A 20,751-nucleotide genomic window follows, 5' to 3' on the forward strand; every position below is an offset into this window, starting at 1 on the left:
CGTGGCATTGTGGTTGGCATGGATGCTAGGTATATGAGTGAGAAAAGGCATGCTCGTAAATGAAATAATCTGCAATGATGAAGGTCTCTGAATCCCAAGTTTGTTTCACAACTCGATATGACGGGGTTGTTATAAATGCCACGCTTATTCTGTATTAAAAATTAAACTCTTTTGCCATAGATATTTGACTCAAATTCTACTCTAACTATCTGGGCATGGAGTTGTTTAGCCTATTTTAGGCCCTAAAAGCTCCCAATCGCCCTTAATATACTAGAGAAGCTGAATTAGTCAGGCTTTATTCCTTCCCTATACATCTGGCAAAAAAAATTCAGCACTGCCTCCCCGTTTCCGCTCTGTGCATATCCTGTGAGCATGACAGTCCAGGAGACCACATTTCATTCAGATATTTTGTCAAACATGTGGCGTGCTTCCTCCAAACTTCCACACTTGGCATACTTGTGGACGAATCTGTTTTGAAGGAAAACATTGAGCTCCCTTCCAGTACTCACCAAGTGGGCATGGACCAGCTTGCCTTCTATTAGCACTCGAATCAGTGCAGAACTGCAAGAAATGAATATGGGTATTACGCTCCAGCCAAATTCCTTGTGCTAAAATATTCTTTAGCCACTTTTGTGTATCAAATAAACTTAAATCTATGCCCATCGTAACGGAAGCCATCAAACTGGAATTCTTCTAGCCACCACCATAAATTAGAAAGCAGAAAACGTTGAACTTCCCAGTTTCCATAGTTAAATCGCCAACTATCCCACAACTTGTGGTATCCCCTCTCTAGAGTGGAAGTACGATTCTTCTATCCTCTGACCAATATCATAACCATTGAGACCATCTATGACATTGCTACTAGCATCATTGTGAACCATGTCCATTAACAGTTGTAAACCTAAACTGTGAGCTTTATCAATCAAGAATTTCAGGTCCTCTGGTGTGCCTCACAAACTATTGGGAGAAAAAAGGTTTGTGACATGATGTCCAAATGATCCATAATAAGAATGCTTTGCCACAACCATCAACCGAACCGTGTTGTAGTTGTTTGCTTTTATGCAAGGGAGAACATTTTATGCAAACTCCACATATGATGTTACACGTGGTTTTATGCCACCCATTCCTACATGAGCTTCATAAATTCGTGGTGCCTCAGGCTTTGGTGGCCGAGGATATTTGAATTCATACCTTTTAGAAGGTGGGGGGGGGTCCCAATAAACACCATCGTACACTACACCGAAGTTGCTAAGGTCCACAACGACATACCTAATCCAGGTTGGTATCCTATCAATCCATGTTCCATTAGCAACCTTCATTCGAATTTTAACATTTCAACCATGTGGGATAGCAGGATTTCCATCTTTAGTATCTAGTATGTAGATTGTCCAAACACCAAACTAATCTCTTTCCATTTGGTGACCCAATTCATTCCAAGCATTGAAATCCCCAATAAGTTGTGCCTCTTTTGCAGCAGGTGCCCACTCCCGATATACAATTTTATTTCCTTCTCGATTGAAACCAAACTTCAAATAACCTTGTGAAAAGTCCTCAAGGCTCCCTTCATACTTCTTTATTGCTTGCTTTTGTAGTAAATACTTTGTATATCTGTACTGGAAATGAGCTTTATGTGAAGCCAAGGGTGGATCCACAGTCAAAACAACCAAATTTTCCAGTTCATCCTCAATAGTTCTATCCATCGTTGACTTGTTATTTTCAGAGTCTAATGCATTATGAAAACTCTCCTCCTAGCAGGAAACTTGGAGATCACTCTTCCATTCAACAGTGTGTGCAAATTCTAAGGTAGATCCTTTCTAAGCAAACATTTGGAACTATTAGATTGGCATGTTGAATCTTGTTTGAAGAAACCTTGTTTTAGATACATTTTGAAATTAAGATCTATGTGTTTGGTCTAATGCAAGTATATAAATGATATTAATTTTCATTCTCCATTCTATTAATATCACAAAAATGGCATTCTTTCATCCCACAATATTTTAGACTTTGTCTATGAAGCTCGTAAGAATTCACATTTATTTTAGCAATGTTAATTTTCTTCTTTAATCTAATTATTGCAAATATATATATATATATATGCATTCATGGATAATTGCTTAGAAACCTTGCTTCAAGGACACTGCCTCTTCAAGAGGTGAGACCAATTGTTTATATGTCCTATAGGAGATCTTAAGATTCATAAAATGGACATAAATGATTTTAAAACATAATATAAAGGGTGGGAAGGAACAACGAATGGCCATAGAAGGAAGACATGATTAAAAAGGGTATTATTCACATTAGTATTTAACTTAGTTATTTAAATATAGTAAACCAAGTTATTAATTAGTTTAATATTAAATTATAACTATGGTACTAAAGAAAACAAATTTTGTGATAAAGCATGACTTACAAGTACATTGCACCAGTGCCCTAGCAAGTATCAAGAGAAAATTTGTAAGTTATGTAGAACTCACACATGAGAGGATTTGGTAGATCCTTGGGAATCTTCTCAGTACTAATAATGCTTTTTTACAAGCATAGTAAAGGAAAAACTTATGACTATCGTTATACACATGTATGTGAGTCAACTAAGAGGTACAAGCCCTAAGATGGATTAATGAGTCTTGCGTATCATACAAAAATTTGAACAATTGAAAATGGTAAGGATGTGAAGAAATCAAGGTCAAGGAGGGTCATCACAAGGACCTCCTACAAATAACCCATTACCTTCACCAGAGTTGACTCTCATCTTGCGTTCCCTAGAAGTAATTAATGAGACTTTAAAAGGGCGCCAAACAATTGAAGTGGAAGTAGAGCACCCTCCATCAATTTTAGGAAATCTCGAGGGATCAAGGGACTCTAATAGAGGACCTCCAATCGAGGACATTACTAGGGAGCTCCAAAAGATTAAGCTCCCAAAGTTTGCTGGAGGTCATGCCAGCAAACGTGCAAAAGCCTGGTTAGAGGGAATGAGAAGGTGCTTCGCACTAAGAGATTATACTTCCAATTCAAAAGCTAAAATAGCGATATTCCAACTCAGAGATAGTGCTCTGAATTGGTGGGGTAACTTAGAGCATCAACTACACCTCACTTCGGACACAGTTACTTGGGAGTTATTTGAGGAGAGATTCAGGAAAAAGTACCTACCAGCATATTATGAAGAACAATAGGTAGGAGCCTTCCATGCCTTGGTACAGGGAAATCATACGGTAGAAGAATATGAGATTAGATTCATGGAATTGGTCAAGTATGTCTCCTACATGGATACTAACCAGCGCCAAGCAGATTGTTTCATTTATGGATTGAACCCTAAGATTAGGGCAATGGTGCGGATGTGGAAACCATCCTCAGTTGCAAAAGCTGTGGAACATGCTCATTATGTTGAAGAACACTTAGACTTAAAGGGTGGAAACAAAACCAATTTTTCCACAACAACCATGGTTTATGGGGAAGACCCCTCGTACCTTCCCCAGGGGAGGAAGTTTGAGGCCACTGCCATATGGAAATAGGGTTGTACACAGAGCACCGATAGTCGGGATTTCGATGGTTACTAGTGCAGCTTCACCTGTAGCTTCAAGGGCGTGTGAAAATCAAGGTCATACATGAGGAGCAACAACTAGGGGTAGGGGTCCCAAGGGAAGGAACTCTTTCCAAAGTACTCCACAACATTCTGTTCAAATTCTACCACGCATCACTTGTTGGGGATGTGGGGGACCTCATTACCAGTGTGACTGTCCTGATTTACAAACTGGTAACAACCATAGAGAAGGAAAAGCACCAACGGGGGGAGTAAGTAGCCACCATTGGATCTATGCAACAATAGATAACCAACAAGTTGAACACTAGTCTGCCGTAGTAGAAACCTCAGGTATGATAAACAAAGTAAATTTAAAATTTTGTTTGATTCAAGTGCTATAGATAGTTTCATTTCACCAGTTGCATTAGAAAAATTTGGGTTGGCAACCCATGAGCATGATGACTTTAAGCAAGTTGAGATGGCTTCTGGGATAAAACAAGTAGTAGGACCTAGTGTTGACCAATGTCAGGTAAACCTCGGGGTGTGTATAACTAAGTTGAAGGCATATGTCACAGTGTTGGGGACGTATGATGTAATTATTGGAATGGACTGGCTAGAAGCTCATCGAGATTTGGTAAACTGTTTGAGGAAGTAGGTGATTTGTTTAGATGATGAAGGTAGGCCAATTGATATTTTTGGAATCAAAAGAGGAGTGTCGCTATGATTCATATCCATGATGAAGGTAAAATGTTGTCTGCGACAAGGTTGCAAGCTATATGTGGTCGAGGTTGTAAGTGACTAGAAAGGACCCTCCCTAGATCAACACCCAATTTTGTCAAAATTCAAGGATGTTTTTCCTAAGGAATTGCCTAGATTACCTCCTGTAAGGGAGATTGATTTCACAACCAACATAAAACCTGGTGCAGACTTGGGATTTATGAGACCTAGTATTTCACCTTGGGGTGCACGAGTGATTTTTGTCAAGAAGAAGGATGGTTCCTTAAGGCTATGCATAGATTATAGGGATTTGAATAGAGCCACAATAAAGAATAGGTACCTGGTACCTAGAATAGATGACCTATTTGATCAAATTAAGGGAGCATTAGTTTTCTCAAAGATTGATCTATGATCTGGATACCACCAATTGAGGATTAAGGAAGGTGACATCTCAAAAATTGCATTATCAACTCGGTTTGGGCACTACGAGTTCGTAGTTGCTCCATTTGGTTTGACCAATGCACCAACGGTATTCATGAGCCTCATGAATGGTGTGTTTAGGAAGTATTTGGACCAATTTGTACAAGTCTTTCTGGACGAAATTCTTTTGTATTCCAAGAATGAAAAGAAGCATGAAAAGCACCTAAGGGTTGTATTGACTTTCTTAAGGGAAAATCAATTGTATGGAAAATTGTCAAAATGTTCCTTCTTTCATAAGAAAGTTCATTACCTTGGGAAAATCATTTCAGGAGAAGGGATTTCAGTTGACCTAGAAAAGGTAAAGGCCATAATGGATTGTCCAATACCAAAAAATTCTCATGAGGTGCATAGTTTTATGGGGCTAGCAGGGTATTATCACAAGTTTGTGGAAGGGTTTTCGAGGATTGCAAAACCCATCACCACATTACAACGAAAGGGGGTTAGGTATGAATGGACATATGAATGTGACACTGCATTCATAGAAATAAAGAGGTTACTAACTAGTGCACCGATCTTTCGAGTATCGGACATGGAAAAAGACTTCACTGTCTGCACCGATGCTTCGAAGAAAGGATTGGGAGTAGTACTGATGCAAGAAGGTGGAGTAATAGCTTACGCATCTATAAAAATTGAAGAAACACGAAGAGTTGTATGCTAACCATGACTTAGAGTTAGCGGCAGTGATGTTAGCATTGAAACTGTGTAGACACTACCTCATTGGGAGAAGATTTGAGTTAACAACAGATCATCAAATCCTGAAGCACCTCTTCACTCAAAGAGATTTGAATGCTAGACAAAGGCGGCAGAGTGAATTCATGAGTGAGTATGATTTTGAGATCTCATACATTAAGGGAAAGGAGAATGTGGTGGTCGATGCACTAAGTAGGAGGCCGCAAACCTTCTCCCTAGTAGCCTTAAAGGTAAATTTCAGGGAACGTGTTTTGGAGAAAATCTTTGAAGATAGTTGGTATCTAAAGGTTATCTCAGCACTCCAGAGTGGAAAGCAGATAGAACCAAATTATGAGGGATATGTCATTAAACCAGATGGACTATTGAGATTTCAAGGGAGAATGTACATACCTAAGGAAGGGGTTATAAGAAGAACTATCCTCAAAGAGTCACATAGAACACTCTATTGTGCACATCTTGGAGTGAAGAAGATGTATGCGGACATGAAGAAACTCTTCTTTTGGGCAGGCATGAAAAATGACATAGTCCAGTTTGTCGCCAAATGCCTCGAATGTCAATGAGTGAAGGTCGATCATCACCATCCAGCAAGACTCCTACAATCACATGACATCCCTATGTCTAAATGGGAGGTAATTTCTATGGATTTTGTTGTGGGTTTGCCGCTCATGTCACAGAGGCACAATGTTATATTGGTTATAGTTGATAAATTGAACAAAAGTGCCCATTTCATCCTAGTAAGAGACACTTACGTTGTTACTGATGTGGCACGAGTCTTTATAAGTGAAGTTATTTGACTACATGGGTTACCCACAAAGATCATTTCTAACAGAGACTCTCGATTTACATCTAGGTTTTGGACAAGTTTACAGTCAGCACTAGGGACTCAGTTGAACCTGAGCACTGCATATCATCCAAAAACAGATGGGCAGTTGAAAAAGTAAATCAGATTATGGAAGACATGCTTAGAATGTACGTCATGGATAATCATACTCAGTGGGAAAGGTACTTACCATTTGTAGAAATTGCCTATAATAATAGTTACCACAGTTCAATCGGGATGCCTCCTTATCAAGCTCTATATGGGAGGCCATGTAGGATGCCATTGAGTTGGGAAAAGTTGGAGGACCGAATAATAGTTGGGCCAGAATTAGTTCAAGAAATGGAGGAACATGTAAGACAAATTCGACAAAGGTTAAAGGAAACACAAGATAAATAGAAGAGTTATGTTAATTCACATAGGATTGATTGCAATTATGAAGTAGGGGACCAAGTTTTTATTCGTATCCGACCCAACAAAAGCACCATTCGGTTTGGGAAAGGGACAAAGTTGTCACCTTGATTTGCAGGACGTTTTAGGATCAAGGATAAGATTGGACCAGTTGCCTATCATCTTATACTGCCACCCCATTTGCATAAAACTCATGACGTTTTTCATGTCTCTATTTTACAACATTATGTTTATGATGAATCTCACAAATTGGATGGAGGGAATTGCAGGTCTCAGACATGGGAACCATAGTGGTCGAACCATTACGCATATTGGATCATAGGGTTTGACATCTTAGACGTCATATGGTGGACCAGGTTAAGGTCCAGTGGAACAAGTACAACCTAGGATCTGCTACCTAGGAGGATGCAGAGACTATATGTCGTGACTAACCCTCACATTTTGAGAATCTGTGATGCCCATTTTGACTTAGATAGCTGTTATCACTGTAAAAGTTTTTAAAATTCTAGACAACCCACATGGTTCCTAAGTTTTTATGTTAGACATGGTCAAGTCATTTTTTATGTTTTTAAGAGTTTCAATTATAGCATTAGAGTCTCATTTCCATCATTAATAAAGTCCATCAGCATTGTCTAGCCCCTTATGGATCCCATATCATGTTTTAAGTTTCATGTGTCTGGTCATTTCAAAAATTTGAACGTGCTACGAAACTGTCTAGTCGTTTTCGTAGCACAAAGCCCTGAAATTACACTACGTGCGCTACGAAATCGAGGGTTCATGATCAATCCTGTCTAGCTATCAAATCCACCAGAAACCATTAAATTTTCATCATCAGGTGTCAGTCCATGAACCTTTCCTCTCACATGCAACCATTCATATCCATCATTAGATTCGTTAGGGTCATTTGTCATTAGTCATTTTAAATTTCAAAAAAAGGTTAGGTGATCTTGGTCATATTCGTGCAAGAGACACTTGGTGTTGTTCTTAGTCCGAGTAAACAAGCCCAGGGTGAGCAAAAACCAGAGTTCTTCTGTAGGGTTCAAGCAAGGAAGTTTTCTTCCAGGTTTTCTATCTATAGGGATTTCAGAGGAAGTTAAGAAGAAATTGAAACTTGCCAATCTTGAGATTGCTAAACCTAAGAAAAGGGCAAGGAAACATGTAGCTGAGAAGGCCAATTTCAACAGAATGAAGGCTCTGTGGGAAGCTGAAAAAAACTTCAAAATCTACAGTAGTTAGAAGAAAGGCTCAATACTTTACCTGGACTATCCCTGCAATCAAGGAGGCAAGGTATGTAATATGGATCAATGGCAGACTAAGAACTAATACCAGGAGGATGAAAAGACAAATTGAAGACCTTGAAATTCAGTTGAGCAAGTCTGGAGGTCAGCCTAAGCACAAATGAACAGGGCAGTAAGTGATGAAACCCTAATACAATTTTGGTTGAAACAAAGACATTACTTTTTCAAGATGTTTCAAGGATGGGGGATGTTAAGTATATATGGCACATATACATATTGGAACAGCTGTAAAGAATCCTTAGAAAGAAAATTTTTGGAAGAAAACTGTGTAAATTGATTCACATAGCAGTTTTGCAACGCGTTACGAAATTGCTATAGGTGACATACATAGCAGTTTCGTAGCGCGCTATGAAGCTGCTGTAGGTGCAGTTTTGATGTTTTGATCAATTCTCAAAGGAAAGAAGCAGTTATTTTTTGGAGAATGATGCTGCTAGAGAATGTGAGGAGGTCACTTATGAAAGTTTGAAGCTCAAGCAAGGAAAAAACTCAAAGAATAAAGGATATATGTAAGAGCAAAGGTATGCACTACAAAAACAAAAGTTAGTTTCGTTGCACATCTAGATTGACCTTCTTCATGCACTTCAAGCAGTTTAATTTTTGCACAAGTGAAAGAGCAAGGTTCTAAGGCTAACTTGACATATGTTACATGATTAAAGGGGCTAGTTTTGTCATCAGAAGATTCGAGAAACATCATTGAAGACCAAGTATATAGTGCAGGGGACATATTCCTAGTTTTTAGGGTAGATAAAGGAGAAGTTATTAAAGGCAGCAGGAGGGTTATGGACATTACCAAGGTCGAAGTTAAGGAGGAGCAGCTGTCAAGCATCGAGTTTAATTCCTAGATTAGGTTGTTGTTATCATAATAAGGAGTTGTACTCCTAATTGTATTAGGAATCTAAGACAGTCAGTTAACTGTTACTTGTAATTAATAGCCTGTTTTAGGTATGAATAGGTGTCAAGCTAGGAAATTTGAATTCCCCTCAAGTTGGATCAGGGAATCCAAGATTGTAATGATAACTCTATAAAAGACAAGAGGTGGAATTCCACAAGGGGTTGGCAATTTTCAAAAGAAACAAGCACACTGTGTTATTGTATGAGACTGTATGTTTTCATGTTAATACAGAGATATTGGCTTCACTACTCAGGATTCAGAGAGGGTTTTTAATGTTTGATTTTCTCATGGATTTCTTCATTTACTTACTTGCAGTGGTATAAACACATGTTACTTAGAATTAATTGTTAATGCTCTAACTTCCTTCATGTGTTTATAAACTGTGTTCCTTGCATTATGTCTCTGTTTTGCTGATATATTAAGACTCTTTATGCCCTAACTTCCATGTTAAGTTGACCTTGATGTTGCACTTAAACATACTTTGACTCCATAGCCCAATAGATGTTTGTTGATTGGTATTTCAACCATTTATACATTTTTGTTTGATTTTTCCACAGATTTAGCCATCTAATATTCAAATTAAAATCTTTAACCTAGTGAGAGAGCCCTCTGAGGTTGAGGAGGCTAAGCCTCAGCCAAAAGATCGGTTTGAAATAGTTACTCAAAGTCTTCCTGATCAGTAGCCTATCAGGGTGTAGTTTTGTGATAACATTTTGGTGCGTCTGCCGGGAGCCTGAAGATTACTCATTCCCGAAATCAAGAAGCTGAACTTCTGAAGGTAGAAGAAGCTTAGAAAGCTATTCGAGGCTACATCTACTTTGGCGACTCCACACATCAAACAAAAAATTGGAAGGTGACTCCACTGCTAGAAGATCAGTAGCTTGATGAAGTTTCAAGATGAGTGCCATTGCAAGAATGAATGCTAGGTATGCCCCTATGAATCGGTCTCATATCCCTGGTTTTCCAAATCCTATGCCAAAGGTTGAATGGTTAGATGATCATCCAATATTCAAAGATGAAAATAAAGACAATGTTGCCCTTCATTTGGTTAGGTTCCATATGCATGTACACAGTCTTAAGGTTCAGTTCCCTGAAGATTGTCTCATGAAGATGTTTATGACCACTTTAGAAGGAAAAACATGGTCTTCGTATAAAGGCTTGGAAAATGGTTCATTATATTTGCTTTCTAATTTCCATGATGTATTCTATGAGATGTATAAAGAGTGTCATCCCTCCTTATTGTTGGTCAAAGATTGTTGTAAACATTCTGTGAGTTTTATTCAATATTTCGAGGACTGTTATGATGATGATGAATTCATGGATGAAGAAATTTTAGAGGCTCTTCATAACAATACATTTCAACACCAAGAAGAAAGGATAACATCCCATGAAATGCAACATGAAAATCAGTAGGGGTCTACTTATGAAAACCATGTTACATCCTCTGAGATTAATGTAAAGATGCAGCGAACTTGCCAGTCTTTTGATCATAAAGAGTATGAAAATCATTGCAAACACCAAGAAGAAATACTAGAAGATAGCTTTTATAACCCTCAGGTAGAGGAAAAGGTTGATTTTTTATGCCATACTTTGCAGCAGCTTACATCAAAGAACAATCATAATAATGAGGAAAATTACATTGTTTGTGGGAATCATTCAAAAAAGTAGTTGGATAACATATCAAAGGAATTTTGTGTGGCTGAGAATCAGTTGTTTGAAGATATAGAATGTTACGAGAATCATCAAACTAATCATGTATTTTTTGACCCTATAGCCGATTACATGGAAAAGGTTTACTATTCAGATTTCCAGTTATATTTTTATCTTGAGGATCAGTTACATCTCATGTTGACTCGGTTATTTCAGTATCATGTTTATTTTTACTTCAAGCACAGCCAAGAGATTCAAGTGTCAGATCAGATCAATTACTGGCTTCATTGGAAGTTTTATGTTCCTCGAGCTACAAATGGAGATTGCAGCTGATAGGGTAGGTAGGAGTGTGTGAATAAGCTCAAGGTAGGTTGACTGAGCATTTTTTTTAGTAGGTGCAATTTGAGTCCTTCTTGCAGAAATCATTAAAGCTTGGGAAGCAGATTGGGTAGAATTTCAGAGTTTTATTCTGAAGGATGGATAGCAGCATTGGAGCTACCGGTTCTTAGTGTACCACTGGGGCACATTATCCCAAGTGGAGCCACTATTATCACTGTAAAAGTTTTTAAAATTCTGGACAACCCACATGGTTCCTAAGTTTTGGGGATAGACATGGTCAGGTCATTTTTTATGTTTTTAAGAGTTTCAGTTATAGCATTAGAGTCTCATTTCCATCATTAATAAAGTCCATCAGCATTGTCTGGCCCCTTATGGATCCGATATCATGTTTTAAGTTTCATGTGTCTGGTCATTTCAAAAATTTGAACGCGCTACAAAACTGTCTAGTCGTTTTTGTAGCGCAAAGCCCTGAAATTACACCACGTGCACTACAAAATCGAGGATTCGTGATCAATCCCATCTAGCTGTCAAATCCACCAGAAACCGTTAAATTTTCATCATCATGTGTCAATCCATGAACCTTTCCTCTCACATGCAACCATTCATATCCATCATTAGATTCGTTAGGGGTCATTTGTCATTAGTCATTGTAAATTTCAAAAAAAGGTTAGTTGATCTTGGTCATATTCGTGCAAGAGATACTTGGTGTTGTTCTTAGTCCAAGTAAACAAGCCCAGGGTGAGCAGAAACCAAAGTTCTTCCGTAGGGTTCAAGCGAGGCAGTTTTCTTCCAGGTTTTCTGTCTACAGGGATTTCAAAGGAAGTTAAGATGAAATTGAAACTTGCCAATCTTGAGATTGCTAAACTTAAGAAAAGGGCAAGGAAACATGTAGCTGAGAAGGCCAATTTCAACATAATGAAGGCTCTGTGGGAAGCTGAAAAAACTTCAAAACCTAAAGTAGTTAGCAGAAAGGCTCAATACTTTACCTGGACTGTCCCTGCAATCAAGGAGGCAAGGTATGTAAGATGGATCAATGGCAGACTAAGAACTAATACCAGGAGGATGAAAAGACAAATTGAAGACCTTGAAATTCAGTTGAGCAAGTATGGAGGTCAGCCTAAGCACAAATGAACAGGGCAGTAAGTGATGAAACCCTAATACAATTTTGGTTGAAACAAAGACATTACTTTTTGAAGATGTTTCAAGGATGGGGGATGTTAAGTATATATGGCATATGTACATAATGGAACAGCTGTAAAGAATCCTTAGAAAGAAAATTTTTGGAAGAAAACTGTGTAAATTGATTCACACAACAGTTTCGTAGCGCGCTATGAAACTGCTGTAGGTGCAGTTTTGATGTTTTGATCAATTTTCAAAGGAAAGAAGGGGTTATTTTTTGGAGAATGATGTTGCTGGAGAATGTGAGGAGGTCACTTATGAAATTTTAAAGCTCAAGCAAGGAAAAAACTCAAAGGATAAAGGATATATGTAAAAGCAAAGTTTTGCACTACAAAAACAACAGTTAGTTTCATAACACATCCAGATTGATCTTCTTCATGCACCTTCAAGGAGTTTAATTTTTGCACAAGTGAAAGAGCAGGGTTCTATGGCTAACTTAACATATGTTACATGATTAAAGGGGCTAGATTTGTCATCAAAAGATTTGAGGAACACCATTGAAGACCAAGGCTATAGTGCAGGGGACATATTCCTAGTTTTCAGGTCAGATAAAGGAGAAGTTATTAAAGGCCAGCAGGAGGCTTATGGACATTACCAAGGTCGAAGTTAAGGAGGATCAGATGTCAAGCATCGAGTTCAATTCCTAGATTAGGTTGTTTTAATCATAATAAGGAGTTGTACTCCTAATTGTATTAGGACTCTAAGACAGTCAATTAACTGTTACTTGTAATTAATAGTCTGTTTTAGGTATGAATCGCTGTCAAGCTAGGAAATTCGAATTCCCCTCAAGTTGGATCAGGGAATCCAAGATTGTAATGATAACTTTATAAAATACAAGAGGTGGAATTCCTCAAGGGGTTGGCAATTTTCAAAAGAAACAAGCACATTGTGTTATTGTATGAGACTGTATGTTTTCATGTTAATATAGAGATATTGGCTTCACTACTCAGGATTCAGAGAGGGTTTTTAATGTTTGATTTTCTCATGGCTTTCTTCATTTACTTACTTGCAGTGATATAAACACATGTTACTTAGAATTCATTGATAATGCTCTAACTTCCTTCATATGTTTATAAACGGTGTTCCTTGCATTATGTCTCTATTTTGATGATATATTTAAGACTCTTTATGCCCTGACTTCCATGTTAAGTTGATCTTGCTGTTGTACTAAAACATACTTTGACTCCATAGCCCAATAGATGTTTGTTGATTGGTATTTTCAACCATTTATACATTTTTGTTTTATTTTTCCATAGAGTTAGTCATCTAATCTTCAAATTAAAATCTTTAACCTAGTGAGAGAGCCCTCTCAGGTTGAGGAGGCTAAGCCTCAACCAAAAGATTGGTTTGAAATAGTTACTCAAAGTCTTCCTAGTCAGCAGCCTATCAAGGTCTGGTTTTGTGATAACAATAGCTACCTATGCTAAGGCTCTATTTTGTAGTTCCATGTTATTTATTTATGAACGCTATGTAATATTGATGCATTTAGTTGGACATGTGAAACTACTTATATAAATCATTAGATGGATTGGGAATTGATAATGGAAATGTTTGATGTATGACCTAATGTATGACTTACTTGGTAGCTACCTATGCTAAGGCTCTATTTTGTAGTTCCATGTTATTTATTTATGAACGCTATGTAATATTGATGCATTTAGTTGGACATGTGAAACTACTTATATAAATCATTAGATGGATTGGGAATTGATAATGGAAATGTTTGATGTATGACGTAATGTATGACTTACTTGGTGATGATTTATCTAGTGCATGACTTATCAGAGTTATTGTTGTTTCATGTATGGCTTAAGTGGATATGATTTATCTAATGAATGACTTAGTGAAATTAGGATTTATTTCCAGTATGAACTACAAAATTGACACGTGGATACTAGACTTAATTACATGATGTTTAAGATCAGTTATCTATATATATATCTTGTTGTTATATATATGCATGAATGAGAACTAACCTGCAGATTGGAAAGAACTATATGATAGCCAAGATCTACTCTTCCATTAGGGAAGGTCAAGACATCTAATGAGGAAAGGTATGATGTACATTGTTCTATTACATTTTGTATCTACTGGATATGCACTCTTATGACATGGGTAAATTGTAAGTGGTAGGTGACAAGACTACCTGACTATATTATTCGATGACAAGTATCCAACCAGTGTTGTAATGTGGTCCACAATAGGGTGTTGACCCTAGTTGTAAGGTGGGGTGGAGGTATTTCCCACCGTGTAACCTCCAAACCTGGAATCGTGGGAGGGCAGTGATGGACATGCTCCCCTAGACATGTGATGATGATTGCCAGTTGCATGTTGGGGATGTTAGGTCGATATAGTCGACGCTTCCGCCATATTGGTTTTATTAGTGGTTAGATTGATATAGCCAATGCCATAGTATATAACAGCAGAGGATGGATAGGGTGGGAACGAAAGTAGGTTAGGAAGGATAGGAGGATATAGATTAGTTGAAAACTCTTTATGGGAAGTGGTGTCATTGTCTGACTTATCAAATTTTACTACTATAACTCTCTCTCTATTTTGTTATGCCTTATTGTCAAACTGCTTTCGAACTCCTTGTATCTTTCTCACTCTAAATTCGGGATGAAGTTTTCTAAGGGAGGGGTGTATGTAATGTCCTACTTAATCTTATCATGCAAATTTTATTAGTGTGTAAATTACTTGAAAATATTGACTAATAATTATCAAGAAATATTGGTACATACCTATATTTGTGAAATTGTAAATTTATTTATTGATATAAATTTTATAATTGTTATTATTCAATTCCCAACTTGTCTTCTCAAATTTAATTTTAGATGGAAAATGGTCTCCTTCCATTATTCCAATTTAAATATCTTATCCCCAACATGTCCTCTCAAATTTACTTGGGAGAAGATATGGTCTTCCCCAATTAATTTCCAAATTTAATATCCATATGTTATCCCTAAAATGTCCTCTCAAATTTACTTGGGAGAAGATATGGTCTTCCCCAATTAATTTCCAAATTAAATATCCATATCTTATCCCCAAAATGTCCTCTCAAATATATAGTTAGGAGAAGATATGGTCTTCCCCAATTAATTTTCAAATTAAATATCCATATCTTATCCCCAAAATGTCCTTTCAAATTTACTTGGGAGCAAATATGGCCTTCCCCCAATTATTTTCCAAATTAAATATCCATATCTTATCCCCAAAATGTCCTCTCAAATTTACTTAGGAGACAATATGGTAAGAAAAGTCAAATGAAAGGATGAGGGGGTAGTTATGACATTAATGATAGGTGGTTGAGGTGGAGGGGAGGAAGAAGCATAAAAGGGGGAGGATGATGAGAGGAGAGGGGGATCCTTGGTCTTGGTTTTGGTTTTGGTTTTGGTTGTGGTTTTGGAGAATTTTGTTTTGGGAGGAATGTGGAGAAAAAGGGAAAACAAGAGAAGGAGATTGTTTGTTTAACTTGGACACACTACATCTGGTTGGACCTGGGCCAGGAAATACTTCCTAGTTGGCTGGGAGGCAAATCCAATCGGGTAGTCAAGAGGAGCATCTCAACTAAGCTATTGGAACATGTATTCCTCCGTTTATTGATTACTTATGTAAATGGTTGCAATGAAATTCTTACTTATTTAATTTGTGGTAAATAATTTTTTATGGTATATTATCATCAAATAAATGTTTAGATATAAATAAGTTATTTCCTATCTTATTGTGTTTAAAATTAGACAAATTTAGTTTTAGTTAGAGGAACTTAAGAGGGAACCTCACAGTGTTGTAGTGGCCACAACACCCTCCAAAGTTTTGGCTTGCATCCAATTTCAGAGCCTCCCTTGAGTTTTTACTTGATGTTTGCAAGCACTCAGGCTCACTCTGTGGAGTCATGTGAGTCTTTGCACCCTCTTTGCTTGATCGTTCAAAATACAACTTTTTTGCATGTTGGTCACAATGTCACGCTTGCAACCATTTTTGGGTCATGCACAAGGTCTTCGCTTCGTGTGTACATGTTGTGTTAGCTATGTAAACATCCGTCGAACTCACACATGAAGTTGTATGCATTGTCACACAAGGGTCCTCGCGGTCATTCAACGATCCATCACAAACATCACGCTTGTCACTTGCACCGTCAGTCAGTCATGTTGAACATATGTTGCCTTGATGGTTTTAGGCATCTTGTCGCCAAGTTATGTTGAGTGTGTGTTCGCAAGGTTGCATTTGCACAAATTCACTCACTCACACACTTAGTCATTTTGTTGTAGTTCTGACGACTGGATCACCCTCTAATAGTCAAACCTCCACCTTGTAATCGAATCAACCGACTGTCACCCATAACAACGCAGAAGTGTCCAACAAGCCATTTCAATTTGTGTTACCCGCAAGCTGATCAACCAACCCTCCTGTTGGTCAACCAGAGGGTTTGACCGGGCAGTGACCCCGGGACTCACTCCCCTCAAAAATTGCGCAGAAGCTGTAGACCTTGCCCACTCCGCTGATTGAGGAAATTGCATAGATAGCCCAGACAGAAACCAAGTGTCAGTCCCTTTCTCCCCTCAAAATTTGCGCAGTTTTTCCAGCCAACCACCTAGTCAGCTGGTTGGTTGCTCACCCAAAAAACTGCGCAAATTTCATGAGAAAGCCCCTCAACGTCCCGGCACCTCGCTCAGCTCAGAAACTGCACAGAGGTATTCAGTAGGTCATCCTCCCAGCAATTACACAATTTTTGTCTCCCACAACCCATTGCTAGCTCCCTCCAAGAATTGCGCAGTTTTTGATGCCAAGTCTCCTGAAGCCCACATCCAGCTCTCTCCAGGAATTTCACAGTTTTTTCTGCCAAGGTCGTCTACTACCCAAACTGCTTCCTTCTAGAAATTGCACAGATCTACCCTCCAGCTGAGCCAGATCTCGCAGACAGTCACTGCCGATCCAGATTATCCATCTCAATTCCTCAGTGACCTCTGCGCAGTTTTCACCAGCAGTGCCTAGAGCTCGCATCCCAACTTAAAACTTTCCTCGCGTAGTTTCACAACCTTATCCTCTCTCCCAATCACATGCATCCGAAAGCGAATGACCATGCATCATGGTAGACTAGGAGGTTTATGGATTTGATGTCGTCTCGTCATGGGTGATTGCAGATATAGGTACACGAATAAATGTGAAGCAACGACATATGGAATGAACAAGGAGAGTACATGCAAAAGGTTGTGTTCACGAATGGATAAACAAATGATGCATGTGAGAATATCTGTTCGCGAACGGACGAGCATGCAAGGATGTGTTTGCAGATGGACAAACGAAGGAACATGCGAGGAGATATTTTCGTGAACGGACGGACATGTCAAGCATGCCAAAGTATAAGCGAGGAGAAATGCGCAAATACAACATCAGGCAAACCCAATAACCATCGAGGAATCCACACACCTTTCCATGCAGAGGTGAAGCTATGATACACCAAGAGGACATCCACCACTCAACGACACTACAACTCAACATGCACACTAGCAACAGCATGAACATACCAACACTGTCATGTCGGCCACATCACTATTGTGGGCCATACTGTTGTCAATCAATGTAATGTAACGTGGAAGTCCAAGAGACCCACTTGTAATCTAAAGAGTCATGTAATCTGAAAAGTCATGAAAGTCAAACAGTCATGAGGGAAGTCGAACATTCACAAGGGCCAGTTCACCCTTGGCTATAAATACCCTCTCATTTGTACATGAAAAGGACTTTTTCACCTTGGCTCCTCCCACATAGCCTTGAGAGTCTGTAATCTTTTCTTTAAGGAGCGAGTAGTGGCTCCAACACCCCGCCCATGGGGTTAGTGATGTATGGTGTATCAATGTGTCTTGGAACTTTCACTTAATTCAGAAGCCTGATAACAGGCCAACACATTTTCACACATGTGTTGTAACTGTTTGTAATATTTATCTTGAACACTTGTAATACATGTTGCTTTAACCTGTGTTAAACAATTGAACTCATTCATTTGTTATAATACATATATTTATGAAAATGTGTTGTATAAGTTGTTAACGTTGTCCTGCCCATGTTGGTCACCTCCTCGGACATCAGACAGAACTTTTCACGTAAACTTGTTATAATGATCGTCGCACTCGCGTGGACTGCCCCGTTGGGTGTTGAACGTGATATCTTCCTTTATGTGTTGTGACTGCCACATCTGTGTGGATTTCTCTTCCTGAATCTGTGCATGTCCTGTTTTGTTGTGTGTCTCTGACAGAGTTGGGACTTCCTCCCCTCCGACTGGAGACTCACTCCCACCCTCTTTCTCTGCTGTGAAAGGACCTTGACACAAGTAACACTAGCACTCACTAGGCACATGAACCTTGTTGTTCGAAGACAAAGCAGATCACTCTCTTGTGCTAATAAGAAAGAGCTAAGGCAAACATTTAAGATAATGGAAATGGGCCATCATACCGGATGGGACTTCTACACCAAACGGTGTGAGGTCTAGTTGGGACTTCATACCGGGGAGATCCCCTGAATGTTGGCGAGTCCAACACCGTCAACAAGTGTATAAGAGCACATCACATAATTTAGAAAGATGGCCATAATGTTGGGTATCTCCCCAAAGAACCTAGATGTACTCCTCAAGTATATGGGGGTATACACAACCATATGTGGAAGAATATAATGTTGTTCGAGCCTTAAACGTTGGACGAGGCTTGTGTACAAGCACAGTACCTGGAGAACACGGGGCTAAATAAAGGGAAATCAAGTGGATCGAAGCAGAAGGAGAACTGGGATGCTTCTAAGGAGTGAAAGAAGAAGTCGAAAGGGGGCAAGATAAAAAATAATGGCCAAAACACACCAATGCAAAGATCCCAGCAACTGCTGAAACCATTATAACATTGACAATCATACAGAGGTGAAGTGTTGGAAGTTGCATCCAAAGATTCACCTAAAGAACAAAAAGAAAGTTAATTAGAAGAACAATGTCATGGCCATTGATTTGAGAAACTAGGCTTAAAGTAGCTCAGATGTGGATGGGAAGATTGTATGTACATCAATTCATAAGGAGGTGAATTTGAGTATCCTTTAGCAACAGGAAGCGAACGAAAAGATCAAACTCTTCCATATAAAGATACATCTTAAAAAGACATAGATTGATGCTTTACCTAACTTAGGATCATAGGTGAATATCATTGCAGTAGATCTGGTCAAAATATTTGGATTGGAAGTTCATGATCATTGTTGAAAATGCAACAAGAAAATCTCAGTTTTACTTTTCCTTGGTCAAACTAGAGAAATTCGAATTTCTATTTCAGTAGAAAACTTGGAGGTAGTTAACTGAGGTGACATGGCACTTGTCACTCAATTAACTTAGTTAATTCAAGCTGGGGAAGCTTGAGTTCAGTTCAATATGATTGATTGCTAATTTGTAACAATTTGTTTCAATTAAATTGAGTTATGGTCAGTTAAACTAGTTCTAATTGTTGGAGGAACTAGTGGAGGTCAAGTTGTGGAAGTGTAACTTCAACCACACTTAATGATCAACCAATTAACTAATCAATCAACCCAAAATAATTGATGCATGCAGAGAATTTGAGTTACCTAGTTGAGATGGAGATTCCAAGGTAGTGTAACATCAATTGTAGACTATTCTCAAGTGTACAAGTGGTGCATGCAGTCAGAGGATGAGCCTAGAGGAATTGTGAAATCCAATTGAGGGAATTTCCTAAATAATAGGGGATAATTTCCTCAAGGAAAAACGCAAGGAAATAGGAGCTTGGAGGGCTTGAAAATTGGCTAAGTGTTGGCTAGATTCAGTTAGTCAGGCAAAGAGATAGACTATACACTTGCAAGTTGTGCTTAGGCTTGAGCAAACATATGTATTCATCTCTATTCTTTGATTAATGCAATGCAGATAGGAAGGGGTTTTGAGTAGTTTCTTTCCCCTAGATAAATCTTTGTGCATGTGTGATGTTTCCTTTGCATGTCTATGATTTGTGTTCTAGATTGTGAATTGAATTCCGCAAAGCAATAGAGTAGCTTCGAGTCTTGTGATTTAGTAAATTTCATGAGAAGTTTCAAATCTACAGTCAAATTTATGCAATCATCCAAGCTCATATCCTTTGGGATGGGTAAATAAGGAAGTAGATATAAAGGTAACAAAATAATGCAATAATTGATTTGCTACTAATGTTGATTTCATTGATGAATTATAACTGATGTAGTTACCCTTGATGTATGTGGAGTGGTGTTTAGAAGCCCCTATATGTATATGTGAGATGCAATCTTCATACTAAGAGCCATCCAATACTGCCTCAGCAAGGATGAAAATACGATCACCATCAATGCACACAAAGGCAAGTCAAAAATTTCACTGGTAAGTTCCAACCAAGCCAAGAAACTAATTGGTTCTAGCAAGAAGTATATTTTACTATTTCTCAGAGAAAATTAGTTTATAGAAGTGTCAGAGAGAGAAAAGGCATCCCTAGAGGTGTGTACTAAGAAACAGAAATAACAACTAGAAGAGTTTCTACAAGCATACAATGATGCATTCCAAGAGCCTAAAGGGCTACCACCCAAGAGGGAAGTGGAGCACTAGATCCATTGATTACCAAACTCCCCATTGCCAAACTTATAGGCAGTTTGTTATAGAAGCCAGTTAGGTGAAGAAATAATTGCAACAACTACTAGAGCAAGGTGTCATTTGACTCGAGTACATCACCATGTGGGTCACCCATCATCATTGTGCCAAAGAAGGATGCGATTTAGTGAATGTGTA

At 38.4% G+C, this 20,751-nt stretch overlaps 1 pseudogene; it reads right to left on the bottom strand.

The window, feature by feature from the left end:
- Positions 1–637: 637 nt before the first annotated feature.
- On the bottom strand, positions 638–18,864 carry LOC149225229 (1,4-alpha-glucan-branching enzyme pseudogene; annotated as a pseudogene).
- Between the last annotated feature and the right edge of the window lie 1,887 nt (positions 18,865–20,751).

The sequence above is a fragment of the Pinus tabuliformis genome, chromosome J (genome assembly GCF_031772625.1).
Source record: "Pinus tabuliformis cultivar Carrire ecotype Pingquan chromosome J, CPIR1, whole genome shotgun sequence".
NCBI lineage: Eukaryota > Viridiplantae > Streptophyta > Pinopsida > Pinales > Pinaceae > Pinus > Pinus tabuliformis.